We start from the raw sequence: 25,080 nt of genomic DNA on the forward strand, positions 1-25,080 counted from the left end.
AGCCATGGAGTGGGACAGTTGTGTCTCAACACTCAGTAATCCAGAAATAGCTCACTAGCTCTCAACCCATACATTGTTGAGCCATGATAACACCCAGGCAACGAATCCCACACCGTTCAGTTGACCAGTAAACGGAAAAGCAACCAACCCCGTTAGTACACCACACCAAAATTTCAGAGTACATATGGCCACACAGTATAAAACCACAAGAGTCAGCATAAGACAGGTTCATAGACAAGTTGGAGTCATAGCAAGGAGGCCCTCCTTCAAGCAACATGAACTCCATAGAGACGAATAGGAGGTCATCAGGAATTGGCAGGAGAAAGGGTAGGAACATTGCCATGGAGATCCTCCTGGGATTTGTTATGCGAAAAGAACAATGTTGGGGTGATAGGTGCTGAGAACACAGGAGGACCCTTGGGGATCTGGGACAAGAAAACATGTGTGAACCAGGACTTAGGGAAAATGAGGCATAGAAACGTACTTGCTTGAGAGGTTTTTCATTTTATTTTTTAATACTATTGCCATGGATGTCAAGAATTACACTTCCCCCATAGGAACCTCTTTTTTGATAGTGATTGTCCAGCCCAGGTCCCTGGGTTACTGGGTTGCCCCTTTTTCTCAAAAAGTGAAACCAAACCTTGGCTTTCACAGTTATAGTGGTAAATTACTCCAGTTTAGTGAAGAGTGTAGATATAAGCCACGGTCCTCACACAGGTTGCTTCACCTGAAGTTCTTTTTAAAATGAATTATAACTTAAATGTTTGTGTGATTTGAATAACAGTTGGAGGAAAGTGGAAAAGGTAAACCCAGTTCACTCCTTAGGGCAAGTTGTCTATTTTTACAAAATGTGTCCACATAACTACTTTTCTCCATTGATTTGCCTCAGCTTTTCAATTTGCGCAATGAGGAAATAGTAGCTTTTTGTGCTATGTCTGGTAAATGCAAAAATTTGAATAACAGTTGGAGGAAAGTGGAAAAGGTCAACCAAGTCAATCCTTAGGGCAAATTATCTTTGTTTTTTTTTACAAAATGTGCTTTTTTGGGTTATGTCTGGTAAATGCAGCAGATGGGCGTTATGTCATTTGTGTCCGTTGCAGAACTTCCACAGTGAGTATCAATGCATTATTTTTAACCTGATTCTAGTGCAGTTCAGAATAAAAAGTCTACTGTTTGGGTATTTATCTAGCAGACTGTTGTTGATTGTTGCTGTGCTTCTGAGAACTAGTACTATATTTAAAAAATACAGGGATCCTTAGTTTTTCCCAGTCTCCGGTGTTGCCATATAAAAAGGTTGCCTAGTATTGATTTCAACTCATACCTCATTTTTCCACCAACCTACATTTTCTGTCTCTTCCCCTCACTTTTGCAGGTTCTTTTCCATCCCTGCTTTCTCTTTGCCATTATTTTCTTATTTATATTTCTCTTGTTCCTTCTTTCTCCGTGTTCTGCCTTTACCTCTTTTGCTTTAGGTCAAAATCTGATGATGCAGTCCCTAAAAATTTTGTCTGGAGCTACCACCTTCAAACACCGACACAATTTAAGCACTGCTTAGAACCTCTTATTAAGCAGCTTCTGGTGTTTCTTAAAACTTGTACAGAACTGTGAAAGTGGTGTAGAAGCTTCCCGTGAGTCATGTATCTATTTAAACATAAGTGTCCATACAAATGCACACATATGGCTAAGGTCCTTAGGTCACTATCGCTTTTCCAGTAGTAAACATCAGAGTTTGGACATAAAGAACAGATTAGTACCAGAATCTTGTTCAAGGAGAAAGCTGGAGACCATGAAGCTGTAATAATTAATTCAAAACAAAGTGATGTCCATTATATTTGAGACTTCCGGTTTTCCCTTTTAACTGACTTTTACAGATAAATACAGACAGAAAAAATGTGTTTCCTATCTCTATTTATTTCTAAAAGCGGAAAATACTGAAAATGTTGTTTGTTGTGAGAGACTCTCCATTCTCTCTTTCATGAATTCAAGACAACAGCTGAGCATATAGACCACATGGAGAGTTGAAAAACAGGTTGAGATGTCCTTAAATACATGTGTATGTTAACATATATTTGTAGTACAACACTAATGTGTACCTCTGAGTGTAGTGTTTTGTTATACAAGGCTCCTTAATTTGCCAAATTGTGACAAACATCCATGTATGAGTGAACGTTCAGCAGTTAAATAAATGTGGAAATGTACAGTTTTCCGGCTCCATTTATTCTCAAAACACAAAATAAATATGGATAAATACCAATAAGATGGCCAAAAAATAAATATGGATAAATACAGACGGAAATGCTAAACAAATAAATACCATTAAACCAGGAGCCCTAATTATAGTATACTGGTAAGTTATCCATATTTACAAGGGGGATATTTTGACATTTTTATGGCTTCTCAGCTTACAAACTGAAAAAAAAACATCGATATTGACTTGCCACCTCAGTAATGAATTAGTGAACCTATAGATAAAGTAAGGTAGGAAAGGCAGTGCAACTAAGAAAACCATGATGGCTCCATGGATGTTGCAAGATAGCATGAAGTATGATTGTGTCACAGAGGAAGAGCTGGGAAATGGAATATCATCAGAAAACAAGGAAGGAGTTACAGTTTTTAGGCATGGAAAGACCGGTCTTTGACTAAGGTATTTGGTGAATGAGATAGTAAAAGGAGGAATATGGAGACGCTTATAATGGCAAAGTTGTGTAGCTGAAGAAATGTGAGTGTATATTTAAAAGGAAGGGGTAAATCACTGTTCAAAGGTCAGGGCTTGGAGAAAATATCACCCGTTAATATTGTAGGGAATCTAACTTATCTGTGCTCAGAATTACAAAATGCATTGCAATTCTGCAGAAAAACAAACATGTTTCTGGCGAAGATATCAAAACCCAGAGAAAAGGAATGTAACTTTTATAGGGATGTCTCACAAATACTTTGTGTGAAATGGGTAGATGGAGACAGAAAAATATCTGTTGTTAAAGTTTTTCAATTGTAGACCAGAGTGGGCGGTGTTTAGCATTTTTACCTTTGCCCCTTTCTTTCGCCAGTGTTCAACTTGATGCTTCCCTCTCGGTGCCAGGGTTTCAGGCTTCAGATAGTGGATTAACCTTTGCCTCTGGCTTCTGACCCAGCCCTTTTGACCTGTTGCCCTGCTTCAGGCACTCGGCTACTTCTGAGCATCGTCCTCCTTGACTAATCGTGTATGTGCCACACAAGAGTTGGGCGCTTATTTTTGCTGGTTGGAGAGGATGTGGCAGTGTGGCACTACTGAAGTGGGAGAAGGAAGGGGAGTACGATCCTGTCAGTAACCCGGGAGGGAGGAGTAACTGGGGTTGATTTTAGTGACAAATAGGAGAGACGGAATCTTCAGCAGTAGTTTTATAATGTTTTATGTGTATCAAACGTTTAGAAAATTTTCAAATTCAGTGACTGAAAAAAGAATTAATATACAAATATGTGTGTTAACAGCATGGGATTAAGCCCGAAATGCCAATGCCTTTAAAATAATAACCAATATAAATACCCAGTTATTTAAAAACATAAATAGGTTATGTTCTATATGTCAGTCAAGTGAACTAAGACAGTTTTACCAGGTGCCACTGAAAAAATTGAGGGGCATACTACCAAGGCAGGCGAAATGAAATTATCGCTGCTTTGCGGCCGTTTTCAGCCGCAAAGCGGCGATAATTTCATCGCCCTATTAGCAAGCTGTCGCTAACTTCAGTTAGCGACAGCTTTTAGGTGATAGCGAGCGGTTTGGGGCCCGCTTTGCATGTCAGCGATTTCTATCGCTAATGACATGCAAATGGGCATACCCAACCTGTTAGCGACTGAAAGCAGTCGCTAACATCGCTATCGCCTATTATCAACGCAGGCGTAGCGACAAAAAAATTTGCGCTAAGCGCGAATATCACTGAAAACTAACGCCTGCTCAGACCAGTTCTTAGCCTGTATATCCAATGGGAGGTGGATATTCAGGCTAAGTCCCTATTAGCGATAATGCCTAAATATCGCTGGATTTCCAGCGATATTCACGCATTTCGCCGCTATCACCGGATATTTTATCGCTTTGGAGATAAATGTTGCTAATAGCACGTTATCTCTGCGATAAAATCCGTCGATGCGCAGCGCAAATTTTTTTTTCGCTAAGCTTATTTAGCGATAAATATCGCTAGTTGTTGATAATATGCCCCTGAGTCTTTTTCTTGCTGGAAAAGTTACTCTTTCTAAGGTTGCCAGTTTAGATCATTATTTCATACTAAAAATAATATTTCAATATTTCAAGGAACCCCCTATCTTTTTTAGCATGAGCTCTGTGTGATTAAACTGGACAAATAAATATGACATTTTTTTAATAGTAGACTGGATTGAAATGAGGAACAAGAAGCAGACACTGGGGAGAAAGAATGGAATAGCCATGTGCAATCACAACCCAAATCCATAACTGATTTACCCAGTAGGCTGCCACTATAGGCAATCAGTTTCAGACTTTGCTGGACATCTCAACAAATGAAACCAAGTAGAACAGTGGAGTTTAGTCATTGACTCATGGAAGGTATACAGCCTTTACAACAAAACTTTTACAACGAACTACCATTTCAACGCAACTTTTACAACGCAAACCATTACAACGCATAGCGCTGGGGGGCGCTCTAGGATAGGGAATAGGTTTAATGTACTATCCAACACCTTCCCTACTATCCACGGGGACTGGAGTTGGAATAGTCAATTAAACTATTCACTATACAGCGCCCAAAAGCATTATGCGTTGTAATGGTATGCGTTGTAAAACTTGCGATGTAAAGGTAGGCATTGTAAAAGTATGCGTTGTAACGTCATACATCCCTCATGGAAGGGGGCGTGGCTAGCAGCCGATGCGAGTGGACGCAGCCTAGCGAGGCTCCCGTCCTTTGCCCCAGTAATCCGGCAAATTATCCTTAATTCAGCGCGGAATCCCCGTGCAAGTCGGGTGGATTCTGCGCTACTACTCGGAACCTGCCCAGGACTGGTGTCGGGCCTGAAAACCGCCCGCTTTCGGTGCTGTGAATCCTCCGCACCCGGGGACGGCCGGAATTAAAATGGCGGAGTGAGGACGCGACGAGCCTGCATCCTGCCTGTGAAGGGGCCCGGAGCTCGGCGATCGGACCCCAACATCATCGGAGGGAGGGGGTTTACCCCCTGAGGCGACCTGGTGACCGTGACCTGTGGTGAGGCAACAGCGGAGCTGCGGAGCGGGGTGTGGACCGGGACCCAGGGGGAGCCTGAAACTCGAAGGTCCCGGCTTCTGGGCCTACTCCCCTCCGACGTCGGAACTTCCATCGGCGTGCGCAGGAGACAGACGGGCGGACCCTGGGAGTGTGACCGGGCCCAGAACACAGGCGGAACACTACGGCGGCCCGCAGGAGGTACGAGGAGCACACCGGTGGTGGAGGGTGAGAGGCCCCTGTGAGTGTAAACCCGGCGGTGCGGAGCTAAGCGCGAGCCCGGCCGGGAGACCAGCCCACCTCTCCCCGGGAGCAGAACTGAGGGGGCGCCCCTGAACTGACGGCTCAGCCCACCTGTACTGCAGCCTCACCCCGCTGCCCAACTCCTGGGGGCCTCTACAAGAGTGACCAGTACCCTGCAAACCCCCAGAAGCCCACGCAACACAGCGCTGGCCGGCGTGGGGGCGCACCCTCGGCGAGATGCGAAGGGGAATACGAACCCTATGGCTGTGAGCAGTCCAGGCCCAGGCGGAAGGTTCTGAGCCCGTCCTAACGGAAAAGGGCAACATCAGCCCGGCGTGCCTTGGCCGGTCAGTGACTGGCGGCTGAGACTGGCTGCCCCATCGTTGCTTCGGCGACCCAGCCCTCCCCTAGTGGACCGGCACCGGTGGAAGAACGAGAACTTGGGCACGGTCGCCCCACACACAAGCCGGTTTCTTGGAGGCGGAACGTGGTGAGCCAACGCTGGGGTGCGGAGCGGGACCTGGTCCTGACCGGCGGGAACAAGCGGGCCGCTGTGGGGCCACACTGCAGTAGAGGCCGACCGGGGACTCCCGCCCCATCCCCGTGATAGTGGAGGAGGGGCGCCTGAGTGCGGCGACGAGCCCTCTGGCGCACGACTGCTGCTGCGGACGGGCGACTCCTGTCCGCTCGCCCCGCGAACCACCGTCTTGCGAGTACCGGATTGGCCTGGAAGCAGCGACCGGACGACCTACGGAATTTCCTATCATCCACGGCTGGCCCTGCCTGGTCCAGCGGTAGCCGGGTGGAAGCATGGGGAAACCAAAAGGACCGAAAGGTGAGGCAGGATCGGCTGCAGAGGTCCCGGACGCCATGCAACACCCCCAGTCAGACTTAATATCGATGCAAGACAAGATCCTGGAAGCCATAGCGGCCACGAGGACCGCTCTGCAAGACGACATTGCTCAAGTGTCGACGGGCCTGGGGCTCCTGCGGGCTGATCACGGAAAGCTGGCCGACAGAGTCACAGAAACGGAGGTAGCTCTGAAGGATGTTGTGCCGGGTCAAAAAGCTCTAGAAAGTAAACTGACGGACGCCCTGGAGCGCATCCAGACACTAGAGCGAAGGGCGGAGGATGCGGAAAACCGAAGCCGACGGAACAACGTACGTCTGGTGGGCCTTCCGGAGAAAAGTGAAGGGACGGACATACTGGGCTACGTGGACAACTGGCTGCGGACAGTCGTAGCGCCGGAGGGTCTATCCCCGTTCTTCACGTTGGAACGAGCACACCGGGTGCCTGCTCGACCCCCGAAGCCGGGTCTTCCCCCACGACCGGTGGTGATCAAAGTACTCCACTACAGGGACAGGGACTGGCTCCTACAACGAGCAAGAGAAGCAGGACCCTTCCAAGTCGAAAATAGCAAAGTGACTCTGTTCCCGGACTATACCTTCGAAACGCAAAAACAAAGGGCCTCTTTCCTTTCCATTAAAAAAGAACTGCGTACTGAGGGCCTGCAGTACTCATTGTTGTTCCCAGCGAGGCTTCGAATCTCTGTGGATGGGAAAGCGCTATTCTTCACATCGTCAGCGGATGCCTGGGAGTGGTGGGACTCTTATAAGGCAGGCTCAGATGGGGCACGCCTCAGAGCGGCGGAGGACTTCCAACAGAGGTCAGTGCGACGATCCAAACGGCTTCGGAAACGTGGCCAACACCATAAGCGGCCGACGGAATCACAGACGGCAATGGAGCGGAAGGCAGCTTTGCAGGCGGTGCAGGAAGTCTCTGGAGAGCTGCCGCCTCGGCGGCGGGAGGAATCGCCATCGGAGGACAAACGGTCAGGGTCGGAAACTGAAGTGTCGGAGGTGGACAGCACGATGGGCCCGACTGTGACGCCGCAAACGGCGGAAGAAGTATTTGGCAGTTGAGGCTAATGCATGGGGGGGGCCGGTGGTGGCAGCCTGGATCGATTTGCGGACTCGAACACTGGAGCAGGCAGCAGTGAGACTGGTTAATCGTGAGTTTGGAGGACTATTGTGGGGTGGAAAGGGACGAGAGTGGCGTATTTTGCTGAAGCTTCTAGTTAACGCACCCAGAGGCCCCTAAGGCCGCCACGGTACAGACTGTGGATTAGACAGTTTTGAGAGCACTTTAGCTCTATTATTTTGACGGGGCGACTCTTTGTAGTTGGGTCCTGTTCTAGGGGGGGTGGGATGTCTAGAGATGTTGGGGTGACTCAGGACAGGGTGGGGAGGGGGGGGAGAGGGGCGGAGCAGAGGGGAGAAGGAGAATGGGGGGGAAATGTGATAATGCAGTTGGGGATGGGAGACGGGGGGGGTGTTACTGGTGTCTGGCCGCTAAGGGACAGAGTCCTTCGCAAACAGAATCGAGATGATGGATAGTGTGGGTTCCTTAAAATGTGTGTCCTGGAACGTGCGGGGTCTAAACTCAATGACTAAAAGGCACAAAGTTTATTCTTACCTGGTCCGCAGGGGGGTCCACATTGCCTTCCTGCAAGAGACCCATCTGACCAAAAAGGAAGGGGCCGCTTTACAGAGGAGATGGAGGGGGCACCTGTTCTACACTACATATTCCGCATTTGCTAGGGGTGCGCTGCTTTGGATTCGGGCGGGGGTCCCACTCAAGGTCACTAGGCACACTGCAGATCCGGAGGGCCGATTTGTGGCGGTCGAGGGGTTACTGAGGGGTCGTCACATAGCGCTTTGCAGCGTCTACGCACCGAACACTGATCAAGCGCCCTACTTCACCAAACTGTCCAAGCACTTAGCGACCTACTTCGCGGGCCCGGTGTTACTGGGGGGGGGATTTCAACTCTATCGAGGACACCACGATGGACAGGTCTCACCCACCGCTGCATGCATCCCCGGTGCACAGACTAGCGAGGCATAGACAGCAATGGCAGGGACAATGGGACCTAACGGATGTATGGCGGGCACAACACCCTACTGACAGGGATTACTCCTTTTACTCCTCCATACATGACCTACATGTTCGGATAGATGCGTTCCTCTGCTCTCAACACGTATTGCCCTTGGTCACCCGCACGGAGTACCTCACACGCACGATCTCCGACCACAATCCCCTACTACTCACCCTGGCCTGGATGAACAGTAACACGCCAATCCCGACGTGGCGGCTCAGGCCGGACACGCTGGACGATCCGCCGTTCAGTGCGGACCTAGACCTTAGGATCGCCCAATACTTTGTGGAAAACGAGGAGACAGCCTCCTCCAGGGCCACCGAATGGGACGCGTTCAAAGTGGTGGTAAGGGGTCACTGTATTGGAAAGTTTGCAGGCGCGCGACGAACGCTAGTGGAGGACCTTGATAAGGTGGAACGAACGCTGCGAGACGCGGAGCAATTGCGGCCCGGCCATCCCGAACTGCAGGGCAAGGTTAGTGCAGCGCGCGAGGCGGTAGCAGTCGAAATGGAAAACCTGTGCAGCTACGACTACAAGTCATATTTAACCAAGACTCTCGCGGAGGGGGACAAAACGGGAACCCTCCTGGCCTGGCTGGCCAACCCCCATAAAGGTTCTTCCCCGATACTATCCCTGACTGATAGGAGCGGGGTGGTACACGATACCCAACCAGGCATAGTGCAATGCTTCATGGACTACTACAGCACGTTATATAGGAAGGGCATAGAGGCTCCACCCATAGCAACGGAAGCCCTATTGGCAGAGATCCATCTACCCAGTCTTGACCCGGAACTCTCCCTGGCGATCGGTGGTCCAATCGCCCTTGCGGAAATTAGAGGCGCCATTACAAAAATGGCGCGCAACAAAACGCCGGGGATCGATGGCCTACCCATTGAGTTTTATGGGAAGTTTGCGGAGATACTAGCCCCAAGACTCAGGACGGTGTATAATGAAGCCAAAGAGAGGGGAGAGTTGCCCCAGTCGATGCGCGAGGCGATCATGATCCCGTTGCTAAAGCCGCGTAGAGATGGCGCTGATCCAGCTTCATACCGCCCGTTATCAATGTTGACGACGGATTACAAAATTTTGAGTACGATCCTGGCAGGGAGACTGATAGCACATATGAGGGGTTTAATCCACGAGGACCAATCGGGATTCATCCCCACCAGGAACACGTCCCATAATATCCGACGACTGCTCAGATTACTAGCAGATCCACCGCGTGATGCAGGACGCCCGGTGGTGTTATCTGTCGACATCGAAAAAGCGTTCGATAGTCTGGGGTGGGAATATCTCTACGCAGTGATGCGAGGCTTTGGCCTGGGGGATGACTACATCAAATGGACTAGGGTGCTATACGCGCGGGCAGGAGCAAGGGTGAGAGTGGGAGCATTAATATCAGATCGCTACGAAGTGAACAGGGGAACAAGACAGGGCTGCGCTCTGTCACCTCTGCTATTTGCGTTGGCCATGGAACCGTTTGCAATGTTAGCTCGGAGGGGGGATGCTTATTGTGGGATTCTAGCTAGGGGGGTACACCATCATATATCGTTATATGCGGACGATCTCTTGCTGTTCTTAGATAACACTGAAGAGGCGGTTAGAGGCGCGGAGGGACTGCTACTGAGATTCGGAGCGCTATCAGGCCTCAGGGTGAATTGGGCAAAGACTTGCCTCTTCCCGCTCCGAAAGCAAGAGCAACAACCGCCAACAAACATTGGCATGCGCTGGGAACCAGATTGCCTGCACTACCTTGGGGTTTACATCTATCACGATCCCACCAGCTTGCTTGACGGCAACATTGGTCGCTGTATCTGATAACTGAAGGGCAACATGGCCTTCTGGGCTACCCTCCCCCTGTCAATGACGGGACGGGTATCCCTCCTCAAAATGGTTGCACTTCCACGTTTATTATACCTTTTTAGGACCCTTCCGGTGTGGATACCTGGGGAAGTGTTCCGGCGATTGAAATCAAATGTGGTATCATTCCTCTGGGGAGAAGGTAGGCGGCGAATAGCATTGGCGACTCTCATGCGCCCTAAAGACCAGGGGGGGCTTGCAGTCCCGGACTTCGAGCTCTATTATTTAGCGGCGCAACTTCAATTCTTTACGCAGGAGGTGGCTAGGGTGTACCGGGGACCCGACCAGGAGAGAGATGCGGGCACCCCCGCCACGTACTGGCATACATAACCCTGCAGCAGAAATTGTTATTAAAGGGGTTGACCCTAGAGGAAGGGACGCTACGTCTGTGCTGGAATCGCATGCAGCGACGTGCGGGCCCGGGCCATCCTTATGCGCCCGAGATTCCGTTGGGAATGGTAACGGCGCTCCCACACGGGGGGGACTGGTCGAACCTCCAACTTTGGGAGGAAGCGGGCCTTCACGTGATAGGTGATTTATACGCCGACGGGGTGTTGATGGACTTCCAGACTCTGCAGGAACGGTGTGGCCTCCCGCGTGTGGACTACTTATTACATGCGGCGGTGGTGGGGGCGATTCAGAAACACTGGGGGGGGGGACTGTTGGAACCTAAATTGTCCTTGGCGTGTCAATACACGATGATGACGGCAGGCACTTTCAAGGCGGTCACATGTCTCTACTCCCGTATGAGCACCGAAAACATTCTGCCTTTAACTCGCCTCAAAAACCACTGGGAGACTGACCTGCAGAGAGAGATCCCGGAAGCGACGTGGTCCCAACTCATCCAAAGGGCCAGGAAAAGCACCAGACATGCCCGTTTCCAATTGATACATCTCTACATCCTGCATAGGGCCTACCTCACCCCAAGTAAAATAATACAATACTTTGGCGCGACAGATGCAACATGCCCTAGATGCGCACTGCTGGGTGCCGACTTACTACACATGCTCAGGGACTGTCCGCAGTTGCAGGAGTATTGGGAGGGGATCGGGGACACCCTAAATGAGGTCACAGAAAGATCCCTGCATTACGATAGCGCGGTCACTCTCCTACACTGGTTCCCACACACACGCAAAACGAAAATATCGAGCAAATTTATAGACATGGGCCTACTGATTGCGAAGAGGGAACTCACAAGAGGGTGGAAATCTAAAACAGCACCAACGCACCAAAAATGGCTGCATGAATTTCTAAAATGGGCGACAGCTGAGAGCACGCTCCGGTACCAGCTAGCACGGCGCACGGCAAACGAGAAAGCACAGGAGGCGGCACTAGCATGGGAGACCCTAGTCCAGGAGCTGAGGGACAGTATTGAACCGAGGGAAGTAGACGTAGAAACACCACGCGGGGAGGCCCCTGAGGAGACAGGGTTGGACACAGCACGGACACCAGACACACACAACTGAGTTTTATCACCAAGATTTTTCTTACCACCGACTCGCCCGAGTTTACAAACATGGCACATTGGTTCAGACACCAGGGACGAGGGGGGCGGGAGAAAACACTTAAACTGACCACTAATATGTAGGGAGCTCATACACCACAACGGATCGAGGGGCTACTCCGAGGGGTAGAACACCCAAAAGCGGAGAGGGCTGACACACTGAGCCATCTGTAGCTGGAGACTGTACGCCACGTTAAGTGTTTGGTTGCCGCCCAGCCTCCGGGATGTGGGTTGTATGGCTGTGTAAATAATTGAGGAAAGCACAGATATGGAAGCGATTATGAGACCGAACTGGTACGTAAATGTTGTGACCCACATTACCTCTGCAATAAAAATTGTTTTACAAAAAAAAAAAAAAATACATCCCTCATGGAAGGACATTTTATTTGAGGTTACCACTAGAGTCTCTGGTAATTAACAACCAACCATCCGTAGAATTTTCAGACCATTTTCAAAGCGACCCAATTTAAGTGGGGTATATTACAGATAAGTGTTCCAGTTAGGAATTTATTAATAATGGGTTGAGATGAATGCATAGTATTCGTGCGAGATGCCTTTCAACTATTTCAGGAACTATTTTCTCATTGAAATGCTTACGGAGGATGCAGTATTACCCAGTCCCACGATCTACAGGGCTCTCTATACCTATAAATACTTTCAGTAAAATGGGCACCACTGTTTAAGATGGCTGTGCTGGTGTTCACCGGTACAAGCACCGAGAAAATCAGCACAGCCCTATTCACTGGCACTAGAGCCAGCAATATGTGCTGGAACCATGTCCATCAGCACTGTCAGAAGCAGAAAGAAAAATAACTGTACTAACACTAGCAGCAGCACCAGAATCACATGCAATGACACCAGTACCACCAAGACCAACGGCACCAGATCAGCAAAAGGAATAATTCCATGCATATGATTGGTAATCATCTTCTTCAGAAAGCCCTTCATCTATTTGTTCTTGGGTGCAATCAGAACCATATGATCAGGGACCCATCTAGAGCATATAACATCTGGTGGCATATATGAGGACAAAAAAAAATAAAAAAAAGAACCATATGATCACTCCTCTGTGCTGAATTTACCGACACCAGAACGTGCATTTTCTAAGGGGTCGATTGCGATGCCGTTCCTAGGCACCGTAATCTCATGTTTGGATTAATTTCAGACTGACCAATTTTGATGGAGTCGGTAGGAAATTAATCCAAACAGGATTTCCGAATGGCTTACGACGGGCTCGGAGAGCCCGACTGCCATTCGGAAAGGGGCCTGTAATCTCAAGGGTGGCTCTTTCCGCCCGAGGGATTATGATGGCAGATTCGTACAGCCTTTCTGTACTGGCCTTTCTGAAACAGAAAGGCTGTGGGAATCTGACTTTGGGGGTTCCCACAGGGCCCTTTGGGTAAAAGGCCTCCGGTTGGTGGCCTAGCTCCCCTGTGATCCCTGCACCCGGTAGCAGGCAACTTGAGGTGCCTGCCACCGGGTGCAGGGATGAACTGCTCCTCTGCTCTTTACAATGAGAGCATGCATTCCGGTCGACAGTATGCTCCCATTTTAAAGACTAGGATTTGGCACATCCTAATTGCTGGTTTGGGACTGCCAACTGGAGGTCGGTCAGTCCCAGTTCCAGATCAATGTTGGACAGACTCAGGTCCGTCCAACATCGAAATTGGCCCTTAAGTGTGCAGTTTGGTGGTTTGTGTTTTTCCAATAGCAGCTGAGCACTCTTTTCAATGAGTAACTGTTGCCACCAGCTGAGAATGTCAGCAGCTACACTGGCTAGATCTTGCCCCTTCTGGTAGTTCAATTTTTCACTACCGCCCAGGTTCATCATTTTGCATGATCAGAGCTAATGCCTTTCAGGTATGTTTTCACAACCAAAGGCAGCTCTCACTCTGGCTAGTGATGCCTCTGCCAGGTCTACCACTCCCATTAAAGACACATTTTCTTAATGCATTACAAGTAGCCTAATTTTAGCATGTGGAAATTCCATAATGTCACCAGCAACATTTCGAATAAAAAACATCACAGCAAAAATATCAATTGTTTACAATCATAAAGTACTGTTGGTGTAAAGCCAATTGTAATTCAGCAGCAAACAGTCCAATGCATTTTTGCTTTGCTGTTGACTTCGACAGAAGAGAAGGTGGCATTATAACTGGGATAAAGTACCCAATGACGTACATTATAAGAACACAACAAGTTAGCAGCAAGCTCTGTGGCCATGTAGAAGAACGAGGCCCAAGGAGGCCAAAACCTGAATTCTTTTAAAAGTCCATGGAACTCTGAGGAGACTGGTAATATGCTTATATTGTACAGCAGAGGGTAATTCATTCCTTTTAATTCATTATCACATCATCACCTTTCCCATTAACACACTTAAGTCCTTGGTGTGTTTCTATTTCATATGAAAAATACAGCTTGTAACATGAAGAATAAAAATAGATTCTCTAGGGCAAAACTAAACACACCTTAAGAGAAGGTAGAAATTTGCTACAACAAGATATTAGAAGAATCAGTTTAACACTACTCAGATTTTACAAAAAGCACTGTAGCTTGGTACGTGTAGAATCATGCAGTGAGATTTTCTCTTTTCTATAATTACCTAAGGCTTGCGAAAAACAAACATGTTGCCATAAATAGCTTTTTTCGCTTAGCACTGTTCATATAGAAAACAAAGTAGAAGAAGGAAAGGCCATGTTTTGTTTCTGTTTTTTTTTTAACTGCACCTTTAATTATGCTTTATGTCCTGTCTTCCACCTAAGCTGCTGGCTCTGGCAGCAGGAATTGTGGCTTCAGAACTCAACTTTAACAAGCAATTACAAACAGCTAAGTAATTCCTTTATTACAAGCGACTGGATGCATCACAAGATGCCTGTAATAAGTAACTTAGAGGCAGGTTTTCATACAGGGTTTTCAGGATCCCATATATTACTAATGGAATAACCCCATGACCACAAAAGAAACTACCACAGTACAAAGGAGTGGGACATGTGGATCACAGCTGAGCTTCTTTCATTGGAAAAAGGACAAAAAGAGAAAAAAGAAACTCCTTGAACTTATAATTCTCAAAACAGTTAAAATACAATCTATGACACGGATGTCAACTAGATTTACAAATATGAACAAAGAATGGTACTGAATGACCACCTAGCAGTGTGCAGGGATTTACTCCACTGCTTCTCAGCAAGGGTTGTCTCCATTCTAGCCTCTAAAGGTTCTCTCCATCTCCCTAAGCTGCCACCGTTTGGTACATGGTACAAGCTCATCTCGTATCCTTCACTGAAATAATATGAAGTTCTGTCTGTAATCAATGCGGCAATTCTCGCATGAGAAGCTACAGATCAGAGCTGCATGTTGCTGGCTGACGTCACCCGTTTTCCATCACCTGGCTCAAGATGAGGATCTCATCAGGAACTGCCAGTTCTGGACTGACCATCAAGTTTACATACTCGAATGGGCAAATCACTTCACAAACCTCTTTAATGAAAAGCCACTGACATTAAACCAAAAACAACCACCATTTCTTTGGAATGATACATTTTGTGTCATCTATGATTCTGAACAGTTTAGAGATATGCTTGAAATTATACAAGTGTTAAATCCACCTTTGATGTATCCCCAATGTCAGTCAGTGGTAAATTACGTGGTGCTGCATCCCCTGAACATGTCGGTAATTTACAGCATTGCTAGAGCATCTGAAATTCAAGCAATGATTGTGGGGAGGGGTTAGCCGCTCACTCTGAGAGTATCACTCAGTAGCAAACACTTCCAGCAGACTAAGGGGGTGATTACGATGGGGTAACGATCGCGTCACGCCATTGTAACATGATTTACCCACCACCATATTACGATGGCAGAGGGTTTTGCGGTGGACGGGATATTCATATTCATAGTGCAGCATTGGCAGTGCTTGATTTGTAAAATAAAATAAGTGCCAGGGCTCTCGTCAGCAGACCTCTACCGACCTCTGGACGCATATTGTCCCTGCCATGCTGCCAATCACAGTAAAAACACAGCTACTAACCGTCACACTCCTACAAGTGTGACAATTCAGACTATTGCCGGCCCCCAATGCTATGAGAATGGCTTGGGAGGCAGGTAATAGTCATTATTAATATATATGGAATTAATAATTAAGTGTTGTTGTGGTCTTCTTTAAATTAGCCAGACCGTCACAAGCTGCGGTGTTGGCAATTAAGTTCCGGTGCTGACCACCAAAAACCACCGGTTCAAATTAAGCACTGAACATTAGCATCTCAACTTCAACTCCTGAGATAGGTTTGCGTTCTGTCATAGGCTAGGTACGGCATCTCCTCTGCTTGCACCTGGTACGTCTTGAACTTTGTTACCTATAAGTCTAATTGTTGTGCTTTTGTGTCAACCTTCTAGTAACTCGTCTTCTCTCAGCCATAGATGGATACTTTCACGTTCATAATTTGGCCTTGAGAAGTTGTGCCGCCTGAATCGCTTCTGGGTTTACCTAACACCAACCTGCAGCAGTTTCTCTCCCTCTCTCTCTCCTTACCCCCTTTCCCTCTTGAACTTGGTCATTCATTCCAGTGCAAAGGTGTTGAGTTGACCTCCAGAGGAATATGGAGGGACTGGCCTCGACAACCACAAGCTGAAACTACTGTGTGCATGACAGGTCTGACTTTTTGGAATTGACAAAAGATTTTCAGGGAGCGCCTGGAAAACTGAGACAGTTAGAAAACGTTTGTGAATTCCATGTTTTCTTATGCATAATTATGCACAGGCATCTGTTGCCTAAGAAATTTGGCAATGCAACTGCACTTTACCCCCATCATCTCATATTTTCTCAGTCCTCTTGGCTCCTATTCCCCTCTTCAGTCCAACTCTGCCTTCATTACACTACTTTATCTGAACTGCCTAATCTGAGCTCGATACAATATCCTCTGTCGCTGTTCTCCCCCTCTTGCAAATTTACACCACCTTGATTAACACCCAGGCCCATGTGCCATGCACTTCAACATGCTAAAATAGTCTATAAAAACTTCCTGAACTTCTGACTGGATTTACCTTATCTCTCATCACTCTTCCTGTGATTCTAATCTGGTAACACCGAAACAATAGTATTGTAATTATCTTAAAACCTCTCACTTCCCCACCCTCATATTATGATTTACTTTCGTATTCATGTTCTTTCTCCTGTCACCTAACCCAGCCTCTTGTTCCTCCCTCACCACTGCAGATTAACAGATTATTCATCTTTCTTTAACTCCGAAATTGTCAATCTTCTTAAACTTGTTCCATCCTACTTTTTCTCATTTCTTCTCGTCCCCTATTTCTATATCTTCATCCTCTGTCATTCTTAGCTTTTAACTGCATCACTGACCTCTAATTTCATTTTGGCATAATTCATTGAAATTCTAGAGCAGAAACATCTAACCCCTTCTTTGCTCATCTGTCTATCCTCTCTTCCTTTCCTACCTAACTTCTTTTTCAATGTATCCCTCTACTGTGGTATTTGTCATGGCTTTTTCTTCCATTCTTGTGTTTAAGACACCCACACTCTCCCCTTCTCCCCTTCTAGGTATCATCTAATATCCCTGATTCCTTTTCAAAACTCTTCTAGTGAATAGCTTACAATTAGCTCTCTCACTATTCTGACTCTCTTACCTCCCTGCTTCAGAGTGGCTTCCATCCCTCTACCAAATCTGCACGCTTAAGTGATCACATTTTTCTCATTTCAGAGCATCATTATACTTTGTTTGCTGCATGTTTTCCTTTATCTTTCTGCTTCTTTTGGTACTAGTGGTAATACTGTTCTCCATACTTCTCTCACCTACCTTGTCATCTTGGGTACTGCCCTCTTCTACCCTATTCTATCCTCTCACTCTCACTCTCACATGGCCTATGGGGTTCCTTCTCATTTACTTTCCCTGCCCTCCTTAGTGTCCTTAAAGTTCTTTATGTATTTATTCTCGGATCCCTCCTCTTTTTCATATTTAATATTATTTTGGTTACTCTTTTCTCATTGTGTATTCTTTCCTTTCATCCCTATGCTCATGAGTACCAAATTTGTCTTTTTTATTTTACTTTTATTCTACCAGTCTTCAATGGTCATTTTCCTCAGTCCTCACTACAGTTGAGCTCTAGCTCTAGGGGCCTCATTTAGAAGGCCCCTGCGCCACCAGAATGTAACTTTTAGTGATGGTCCGGTGATACACACTGCAGGGCCATATCTACAAGTAAGGGTGGGTGAACATTTCCGTTCCGCCCACGGAATGGGCGGAAATTTGCACTTTCTGCCTTCCGCAAAGAAGGCAGAAAAACGGGGCAAATTTCCGCCCATTCGCGGGCGGAACGGAAGTTGGCTGCCCGCCCGCCTCCCGCTTCCCGCCCGCCTGCCTCCCACCCGCCTTATTCAATTAAATTAAAAGGCTAAATATAACTTTAAATCAAACTTACCTTATTGCGCCGCAATCTTCCCAATCGCGGCTTCATCTTTGGAAACTGCGCATGCGCGGGAGCCTGCGCATGCGGATTCTTGGCCAGGACAGCGCATGCGCAGGCTCCCGCGCATGCGCAGTTTCCAAAGATGAAGCCGCGATGTGGAAGATTGCGGCACAATAAGGTAAGTTTGATTTAAAGTTATATTTAGCCTTTTAATTTAATTTAATAAGGCGGGCGGGAGACGGGCGGGAAGCCGGCTGCGGGCGGGCGGCCTCGCGAAATGGAAATATCGCAGAGCGGCACGGAGATTGCTTCAATCTCCGTGCCTCTCCACGATAGTCCCTTCCACGACTTCCGCCCACCCCGATCTACAAGGCCACATAAACCCACCCTTTGTACCAAAGTAACTTGACTCCAGTGCCACAGTGAGCAAGGGACCCACATCTGGGTGTACCCTTGATAAATTAGGGTGAACATAGAAAACACAACAAGCTGATGGATGGAGTGCTGATGAGCCTGGATGATGAAGGGTGATACTCTGAACCCCATCCCATGATGCTTCTTTCCATTCCAAGGAGGTCCTGGCCTAGTAGTTCGGGCTGGACTGTTCCCATGGGGAGCAGGGTCAAGACTGATTTGTATATGGCTGGGTCCAAAATGGAATGGCGATATGAGCAGAAAAATTATGGATTTAACCCAGATCTGTGACTCGGGTGAATGTTTAATTTGTGCAGCATTCGGTCCATCATCTGTTCGTTTTGCATTTGTCACCCTAAGTCAGAAGGGTATGCCTAAAAATGGGTCCCGTGCTCGCTATGCCACCGGCTTCAAGCCAGCCTGGCGGATGAGGGATGATACCCCGAAACCGGTCCCAGGATGCTTGTTTCCAGTCCATGGATTACCTGGCTTAGCAGTTTGTGATTTGATTTGATTTGATTTAAGGACTTGTAGAGCTCGCGAATGCCCTGGGGCGTCTTGGTGCTGGGTCAGATGCATGAAGTCTAGGCCTGCCAAGATGGAACAAGGCTAAGCCGAGAACAGCCAGGTTTTTACGGTTTTCCTGAAAGCTAAAAGTGAAGGACTATTTTGAACTGATGGACTGTTCCCATGAGGAGCAGGGCAAGACTGATTTGCATATGGCTGGGTCTCAACGGGACTAGCGTGGCAAGCAAAAAAAATGGATTTTACCCAGATGTGCTAGTGGGTGCGAATATTTGATTTGCGCAGCATTCCGTCCATCATCTGTTCATTTTGCATTTGTCACCCTAAATGTGAATGGTATGCACAGACATAGGTCCCATGCTCGCCATGGCACCGGATTCAAGCTAGTCAGGCTGAGGAGGGGTAATACCCCAAAACCAGTCCCAGGTTGCTTGTTTCTGGTCCAGGGAGAACCTGGCCAGGCAGTTTGTGCTGGACTGTTCCCATGGGGAGCAGGGTCAGGATGATTTGAATATGGCTGGGTTTAAACTGAAATGGCGTGGTGAGAACGTGAGAAAAAAATGGATTTAACCTAGATCTGTGGCTGGGAGTGAATGTTTGATTTGTTCAGCATTCTGTCCATCACATGTTCTTTTTTGCATTCGCCACTCTAAGTGGGAAGGGTATGCCCAGACGTGGGTGCCATGCTCACTGTGCACTGGATTCAAGCTAGCCTGGCTGATGAAGGGTGATATCCCAAAACCAGTCCCAGGATGCTTGTTTCTAGTCCAGGGAGGATCTGGTCTGGTAGCTTAGGCTGTACTGTTCCCATGGAGAGCAGGGTCAAGACTGCTTTGCATAACGCTGGGTTCAAACTGAAATGGCGAGAAAAACAAACGATGGGTTTAACCCAGATCTGTGACTGGGTGTGAATGTTTGATTTGTTCAGCATTCGGTCCATCGTCTGTTCTTTTTGCATTCGTCATCCTAAGTGGGAAGTATGCCAGACATCGGTCCCATACTTGCTATGACAGCAGATTCAAGCTTGCCTGGCTGATGCTGGGTGATACCCCGAAACCAGTCCCAGGATGCTTGTATCCAGTCCAGGGAGGACCTGGCCTGGCAGTTTGGGCTGGACTGTTACAGTGGGGAGCATGGCCAAGACTGATGTGCATATGGCTGGGGTCCAGACTGGAATGGCATGGCGAGCTAAAATAAACAATGGATTTAACCCTGATCTGTGACTGTGGGTTAATGTTTGATTTGTTCAGCATTCCGTCCATCGTCTGTTCTTTTAAGATTATGCACAAGAGATGAAAATCTTGCAAGTTGAGGGAGGAGCCAAGATGGCGATCGGAACAGTTGCATGAACGCTTCGCTCTGAGGTCCCTTCCTCCCCGCTTGCCTATCCTGTCGATAATCCTGATCGAGGCTTTATGATTTCTGTTGTTAGAGAAAAACGCTCACTTACCGTCTGATTTTGGGGCTCCATCGTGCAGTAGCTCCTGAGATCTGCCCCTGTCTGCTTGCTGGCCTTTCCGGCCCTGACGCCAGGGCCTCGAGTACAGCGCCCGCCCGGCAGTGTTCGGAGTGTTGGCGGCCCTGGTTCGGATGAGAAGCCTGTCGATGAGAGCCTGGGAGCCGCGAGCCGGGAGAGATGGAGCTGACCCACTCCCCATATTGGGTTGTCCCGTATACCCAAGCAGTTGGTGAGCCGGAGAGAAGCCGTGTTGCCCGGTTCCCCTTGGGTGTGCCGCCCACTCATGTTAATAGTCCCGTCCGGGAACCGGTGCTTGGCTCCCGGAAAGCTGCGGGGAGCGCACCCGGCCTTCTGGTGACTCTCCTTTCCGTGCCAGGCGCCGACCGCCGCCGATCAGCTGTGAGACCTGTTGCCTCTGGCGGTCGGACTGGACTCGGAGGTGGAGGGGGAAGTGGCAGAGAACGAAGTGCTTAAGATGGCGGACGACCCCTTGGAGTGCATCCCTCCCGGAGACGGAGACACTGCTGCATTTGAGACCCCCGGACCTCGGTTACATGGGGCGGCGCTTACACGTAGTCATGTGCTGGTTGCACTGGTTACCCTGCGGACTGCTCTGCTTCGTAAGTCCCGGGACTTGGAGGTACGGATCGCTGCCATTGTCGATCCGCCATTTTGTGGCGTAGTGGCTTCCCCCCGAGTTGGTGCCGTTGAATCTCCTCCGGTTGCTGTGCCGGGGTCCCCGGATGAATCTACAATTTTGAGGGAGCGAATGGATCTGGCGCCTGTGCTGCAATGCCTCCCACATCTTGTGTCTTCCTATCCGTGCTTGGCAGACCTGTTTTTGGACTTGGCCTCGTGGGTGATCGGCGTATTGTTGCACTCTGGCTGCCGCCATGTATCGTTGGCTGCTTCTTGGTGGCTGGGACAATGTTGTGCGAAGGTGCCGCCTGCCTCACCTGGCTGGTGTGGACTTTTTGTATCGTACTGTCTCCTGACTGCAAGGCTGTTTAGCAGTTCTACTATTCACAGAAGTGGCCAGGGGTGACCTTGATTGGGTCCTGGCGGGACTTCTTCCTAGTTAATGGCGAATCCGGGACACGTCTTGTAGGACTGTTATTGATTGCATCCTGTGCGTTGGCTGTTCTCTGTATTTTCTCTGGCCTCGGTCTCTATGCTTTTAGCTGCGGGGATGGGGGGGACCGGGTGTTTACACCGCCGGCTCCTCTCCTCATTCTTTTTCGTTTTAGTCCTCTTCTTTTTCTTTTTATTTCCTTTCTTTCGGGTGACTCTGGGGCGACAGGCACGCTGTTAGTGGGGTAGGCCATAGCCATTACGGTGATGTAGGGTGGCGGGTGATGGGGGGGGTTTGTTATTTTAATTTGTTTTGTTCTATGGTCCCTTTCTTTCCCTTTTTCTCTAGGGGGTTGGCTATGTCTTCTTTTTCCGTCCTTTACCTATCCGGCGTCTGCACTTGCCTTTCTTACTGTCTGGTACGGGTGGGCTTTCTACACGACATCTTGCTAAATTGCTTGCTATTGTTTGACCTTTACTCCCGGCCTGCCTTAGGCGGGCATTGGGTGTATTTGGCCCCGTTACCTATGATTGATTTCTGATTGCATGGAGGGGTATACCTCTCCCGTCTCTTTTTGTCTGATTGTGTTGTGTGATGCCTCTGTTGATATAGCCGCTGCCTCCTCTCAATATTATAAAAATGAAACCTCTTTTATCCTAGTGCTTTCCTGTGTTACGACCACGTCTTACGATTATAATGTGCTTCTTCCTTTTATCGTACACATCTAAACTGCTCTGTCTTGATCTCCTGATTTTGCGGCCGGCCCCTGTGGTTGTAGGCCCGCGCTTGTATTGCTCTGCTTACTTTAATAAAGGTTTTAAAAAAAAAAAAAAAGAAATCTTGCAAGTTCTAAACTGTCCTCTTGGGCTTCACATGATCAACGTCAAAATATGTTCTCTATTAATCTTGAAAAACATACATTGCAATATCTATTCTGAGAGAGCAGAATTCTGTCAGCAGCAACCAAAACTCCAAAGCATCCTTATAAAGAATATGAAAGGGTGGGCTTGGGCCCACAATAATGAAAGTCAAAGGTGGGAAACTTCAAACCAAAAGTGTGAAAAGTTATATGTGGACAATTGATGTACTAGTGAATCAGAAAATGTAGTAATATCAACTCTCTACATTGAGCTGCTGTGCCCATTATTACCAGCATAAAGTGGGTGCTAAGGGGCACACCAATAACTGTATTAAACAATACAGCAGTATTGTTTCTGAACTTCTGTCATGATAACCAGTTGTGGTAATGCTATTACTAGAATCGTGGAATTACTGTAACTCATCAACTTTTTTTAAAGACTGGTCTCAACGCTTAACATATCTGCCTATATCTAGTTAAATAAATAGAAAGGCAGTGTCAGAAGCTCAAAGTGGCATTGGTATACTAGGTTTTCCCTTCTCACGTCTTAACCTACTGGTAATACCACATGGCATTTCATAGCATTCCTTCATATTTTTCCAGGTGGAATATCTTAACCAATTGTAAATCTTGATTCTAAACTTTGCAGGATGCAAAATATAATAGCTAGTCTTTCTCAGTTTTGCCCTATGCGAATTGTCTGAGTCAGCAGAAATTTCAATTAAACTCAATTGAGGTATTAAATGGACATTGAAGGGGAAGCAAAAATCTGGGGGGGGGGTAATAGGAGAAAAGATGGGCAAAGGAGGCAGGAAAGGAACGAACATCAGTCTATAATGGGTTAAGAAGAGAAGATGGACCATGCACTTTGATTGACAGGAAGAAAGAATACAGTGCACAATTCAAGTAAGAGGAAAGAGAAAATAATCTGGTTTTTATCCCATTAAGTTAAAAGAGGCTCCAATAGTAGAGTAACAAACTCTCAATGATAAAAGATCCTAAACACAACATAACATAGCATGAAATGACATAAAATGGCATGACATAACACAATGGTTATTGGTTATACTGTACTAAATGAACAATACAACATGATCCCTTTTAACTATTTAACAGGACACTCCAAACCTACATCAATATATCATGATAAAAATGTTAGAACATGGACAAACCCAGACAGCAATTCAAAGATGAATTATTTGATTATCGCTGCACTTAGAACGGCAATATACTTTGACCGACTTTGACATACTTTGATTTGATTCAAATTTCAGACTGTGCCCCACTATAGAGCAAACCCAGTCATTATAATCCAATTGCATGATACTACATGAAACTACTTATAAAATGGCTACAAAAAACAAAGAACCCTAGCAATCATGATAATGCATGTATTATTTAGAATCACAACAGCTGTCTAGAGAGTGGCTGATATTGATGTGGGTGAGGTTGTAAAACTCCTTCAAAATCCTAAAATAGACAAAGAATGCGCCAATTGAATTTCTTTCACAGCCACAATAGTATGCTAAGGAGAATTACAAATGTGCATTATGCTCTGATTGTAGGTAATTCCTCCCTAATTTTGGAATTTAAATTAGTAAAATCTAAATCAGGTCAATAAATAAATAAATAAGTCAGAAAATTATTTATCAACCATTGAGAAAAAATAATGGGTTTACATTATTATTGAGCACTGGTAGCGGGTTATCACTAAACTGGCAACAGAATCGGGCAGGCCTTTTATTGCATGGGCATTTCCTCGGTGGTCTGGCCCTAGGAAGCTCAGCCCTCTCCTGGTGCCTCTGTCACTTGTCCCAGCTCCCCGAGATTTATTGCAGCAGACACAGGGAGGATTTAAGGCAGAGTGGGAGGGAGGGTAGAGCGAAAGTGGTCAGAGAGGAGAAGAGAGAGAGGACAGAAGGAGAACGAGAGAATGGATTGATGGAAAGAGAGAGATTATGGGGCCTATTAGGATGGTGGGAGTACTTATGTCCGCCCACCACCCTTGCGGTGCTGGGATTGGCCGCCAATGGTGCTGCCGTCCCGCACCGGCAATTAGGATGCCACCACCACCACATCATTGTGGCGGGCGGTGCACACAGCACCGCCCACCACAATGCTTTGCATGCACAACGTGGCATGCACCGGGCAGTGCTTGCCATGTTGTGCATGCAAATGCAGGGGGGTACCATAGGTAACCCCAATGGGCCCCCTCACACCCAACATTCTGGGGACCTGCAACGGGCTGCCAACTGCGAAATCCACATGCCTTTGCCACGGAAAGGCTGCTTCCCGCTGCCATCATAATATGGATGGCGGTGTCTAGCAGACACCACCACCATATCAGGCCCCTTTTCCTCCCAGTCACCTGTGTGACCGGCGGAAGGTCTTTCCGTCCGCCGGGGTCCCCCCTGCCATACTAATATGGCGGGGGAATTGGCATGCGGGCTGGGGAGAATGTCGGGCGGATCGCCACCGTCATGTGGGCAGTGGCAATCCGCCTGACATTCTAATAGACCCCCTATGTGAGGAGACAAAGAGAGCAGGGGCTGATTTAAGCATTTTTGCCAGGGCAGCTATGGGTTCC

This window comes from Lissotriton helveticus, chromosome 6 (genome assembly GCF_964261635.1).
Source record: "Lissotriton helveticus chromosome 6, aLisHel1.1, whole genome shotgun sequence".
Lineage (NCBI taxonomy): Eukaryota > Metazoa > Chordata > Amphibia > Caudata > Salamandridae > Lissotriton > Lissotriton helveticus.